We start from the raw sequence: 4,442 nt of genomic DNA, 5'->3' as shown, positions 1-4,442 counted from the left end.
CACTTGAAGTTTTTGAAGACCAGAAAGCCCTGCTATTTTCCTCAAGTTAGAGCAATTATTCAGAAAGTACTTTACCTGTAGAGACACCACAACTTAGAATACAGACATTGCTAAGAGGAGCCTTCAGATTAATTTTTGGAATTCGAACTCAAGGCCTTATTTCTGCGAATACGAGGACCAGGAAACATTTCAGATCAGATGGAATTTTCCCCTACTTATACAGTGCAAATTGTATGAGCAATATATTTTACAATACAATTTCCAGTTATCTACAATGCGTATCTATTATTTCCGGTTACAAACAATGGTTAACGGTGGAAATAAGGACGTGTTTACATCACAGTTTGTCTTACTATCCTGATGAAAAAGCTATGAAGGTGTGAGATGCATGCTTTTTTTCATGTCCAGCTATCAAATGGCTGCCTATGAAATTAATCTTACCTTTTCTTTTACTAAAAAAATAGGATATAATAGCCCTCCCTGTAAGTTGTAATACTGTAAACAGCTTGCCTGTGTTAGAAGTTTTCTTTATGGAACTCGAATTTAGTGTTCATTCTGTGGTTGTAATCTTTGGCTATGGCTCTCAGCTCCTTGGCCAAAATTAGAGGCCCGCAATAAAAGACACCTGCATTCAATCAAAGTTAATATAAGAAAGTGATTCTCAGATGAGCCATAATTCCCTACGTTTGTCCGAAATTGTGAAAGCTGGACTTACCAATTTTAGCGTCTTTATTAGCGGAAGCAACTTTTGAGAAAACCTTTTTCCAATTTGGTCTGGCAAAGTGAGTCTTGACCTGCAGACCAGCGGATGTTTCAAACAATGGCTTTCTACAGCCCCCAGGTAATGTAATACTACAACGATAATGGAAAAAAATATATATGTACCCTGGTTCGTGAGAGAATATCGACTCCATTCTTGGCATGATTCAGAACTTGCACCATTGTAATTAAAGCCGACCTGGCATCGCCTTCTTCGTAAACGCTCGTCAGGTAGTTGTGCATTTCAATAGCAGCCTGGATTCACAAACATCCAGCATTTGTTTATCTTTTTAAATTTGACAAAATTTGGTATTTGCAAGCTACGCAACTAGATGAATTTTACCCTGCTGTCCATCTCTGCTATTTCGTTCATGACCCCCTTGAACCAGTAGAACGAGCCTTGCTCCCTTGTAACCCAGTAGAAATAAGCGTTTGTCGGACCCCGGTCCTTCCTTTTCCTTTTGTAAGCAGAATCTGCAATTTTCATGTGATTTAACATGTCTTTGAGAATTCTTATGAACGTAGTAGCGCCAATTCCGAGACCTATCAACAGCAGCACGTCATATTTCTTGTAATTTTGTGCGGGAGCTCCATATGGCCCGTCGATCCGAAGCTTGGGAAACCTGCACATGGTTCATCTTTTTGTTAAATACTTTGAATCTTGCATTTCTGAGTTTTTTATTTTTTTCATTAATGTTCAACATACTTGGATTTGTTTTCGTCGTCTCCGTAGAGTCCACGCTCCGCTCTCAGAAGTCCACTTTTTCCAGCTGCAGGGGGCTCCATTGTCTATAAAGCTCTGTGATTAGAACTTACAACCGATAAAGAAACTTCATCTTAAAGCTAAAAGAAACTTCATCTTAAAGCTAAAAGTACTAAATTAGTAATCACCTGCGGGAAAACTCTTTTCATCTCCTCCGTCGAGTCTCCAACTATTCTAATATGCACGCTAATGTGTTTATCATCTGGAGTAGAGGTGATCAAGAATGGATGCCTACATGTAGAAAGTTCAGAAAAAAAAATGTAAAAATCGTGGAAGAAACACTAAAAGATCTTATCAATTGATAAATTCTAATGTAGGTTCAAAACTTACCATTCGAAAGGCGAGATCTCGGGGCACTGGAGAAATAAATGCATTCCACTCTTATACTTGAAGCCTACAGGTTTTGACATATGCAAAGCCAGGACGTTTCCGCGATAAACTGCCGCCTGCAAAATAAATAAAGCAGATATGTTGATTGCGCTTGCAAAGGATTCAAGATACAGATAATACAAGAAAATTGCAAATCTGAAGTAGGAACCGCATGACCTTGACAACATTGACAGTATAATTCCCTGCTATGGATGCTCTCAGTGTGCACTCGCCGCAATATAAAAGCACCAGAACAACAATATACATCCAAGTCTACACGTTCAAATCGCGTAATAAATTAAACCCCGAACATCAAATTCCAGAGCAAATCATCTACGTTTCTTTTCATTTAAGCTAAATTCTCATGCATTTTATAATGAAATTAGATATTCATTTTCCAATACAATCTTTCTCAATCTGACAGAATCACCTACAAGCTTTCAAGTTCATGGGCCCTAAATTGTTGCATTCTTGATGATGTTTTCTCACTGTTTCAATGTCAATTTCATGATGCTTCCAAAAAACTATAAAACAGTTTTAAAGTGTTAGTTTTTCTCTATAAATTAGCTACTTCATCATGGAGAATACACATTTGTTAGGTATTATTTGGCAATTCACATCATGTTGTATTATGAGTCATTGTGTAAGTAAAGCAACAAATGTAACCCGCTTGTCTAATTCAACTCCATTACCAGTAGTTCGTTCTATCAATTTGTGATGCTTATATGACATATATTGTCTAAAATGACACAAGCATAAAAGTTCAATGCAGTATTGCAAGCCTCCTGGTCTGGTTGAACTCATTCTGTCAATTTGTGATTCTTATATAACATAGTCTTTAAGGAAGAAACCAAGAAAACTTTAGTACAGTCCCGTAAGCCTTCTGCTTTAATTGACATTCCATTCATTTACATTCCAAGGAGAATTGTAAAGTTATAACCAAAATTGTAAGTTGGTTTGGATGCCCTAAGACCCGACATATCAAATCAACAAAGGTAATTACTAAAATTTGGGTTATAAAGGTCCAAAGCCATTGGCATTGCTCCAGTATGAAAACTATTGATCTTAGTGAAACCACATATTTATGATACAAAGAAAGTGTAGATACAATATGATCTTTTGATGATAAGCCTTCAGGTAAAGGCTAAAGTGTCAACACATCCTTAACCTCAAATATCTCTAAATAGAATGGACAAAATAAGCTCTAGAACATGACATTCACTAAACTCGTACTTTGAAACCAATTTCAAAGTATTCTCAGTTATTAACTTGCATATCTACAAGCATACAATGCAACAAGGTAAGTATAAATAAGGCAAGCCATAGCAGAAAAGGCCTGAAGCTGATGCAGCTTCTCTTGGTTACAGAGCCTCTCTTCACTTTGTCCGCTGTATGATAAGTACATCTAGAAAATCTAGCAAATTAATCAATTGGAAGTCAAATAGTTCTGCTGGCGCATCCTGGCACCCCAAGATGATGCTTGACCGACATCTCTAACATTAGCTCTCTACTTTAAATTGTAGAGTTGGTCTTCCCATCTTGATTTCCATTCTTCTTTTGCAAGTTCCTTCTTGTTAACTACAATCGTTTCAGTGACACCAGATGACAAAATTCATCCAACAAAGTTTTAAGATTAATCTTATGGAGGACAATCAGTTCAAGGTGCTTAAGGTGCCCTATTGATTTTGGTAAATTTCAGTTGGCTCATCAATTCTCCATATTCTCCTCTACCAAAGCTCTCAGCTCTCTCTTTCAATCTCAGTTGTCATAGATTCACAATCTCAGTTAGCACAGATTCACAGACACATGACATAAACATCCACACATATACACAACACACATTACAAAAAAGCGCAGTACATGGGTAGGTAGTACATGGGAATATGAATGATAGAGAGTATACTTGAAAACCTTATTTAAAAAACATAAATGTAAATGGATTTCTTTTTTAAGATACTAATATTTTGGAATCTATTTGTCTCAAACTGTGTGTTTACATTTCTTCCATAATAATCGCTAAATGTGAAGCTTATTATATATGCTTTGTCCCTATCCAAAAAGGATGAGTCAATCTGAGACCATCCATTCAAACACAGAACAACAAGGAAAATATGTGTCCTATTGTGAGCTATATGGGTAACATTCATCAGACAATCTACCAAGGCTATATGCTAGGCAGACCTTGCACTTTCTCCATAATGTTTTAATTTGGATTGTCGAAAGGCAACTACACAACCTCCCTCAATAATATAACATCTTAAAATACAAACTCTGCCTGACATATAACCTTTGGCTAAGACTTCAATTTTGCATTCAGTTCAAATTTATTTCTTTGCTTTTCACATTTCAAGCACCTTCACTTGTTGCTGCAACTGCTCCAGTAATCCCGCCTCGGCCCACTACTTAGGACAACCCTTAGCATCAGTGTACTCCAACGACATACAATGTTGGATACCTGGCAACCCTTCTAACTTGTAGCACCCATGAACATTTAATACCCGAAGCTTTGTGAATTCGGCCAATCCCCGTATGCTCTTTAGCTTTGCACAAT

At 37.0% G+C, this 4,442-nt stretch overlaps 1 pseudogene; it reads right to left on the bottom strand.

The window, feature by feature from the left end:
- Positions 1 to 477: 477 nt before the first annotated feature.
- Positions 478 to 4,442, bottom strand: part of LOC149240649 (respiratory burst oxidase homolog protein F-like) — a 53,999-nt pseudogene continuing 50,034 nt past the window's right edge.

The sequence above is a fragment of the Pinus tabuliformis genome, chromosome 8, assembly GCF_031772625.1.
Source record: "Pinus tabuliformis cultivar Carrire ecotype Pingquan chromosome 8, CPIR1, whole genome shotgun sequence".
NCBI classification, from domain to species: Eukaryota; Viridiplantae; Streptophyta; class Pinopsida; order Pinales; family Pinaceae; genus Pinus; species Pinus tabuliformis.
This window is presented reverse-complemented; position numbering and strand designations above follow the sequence as displayed.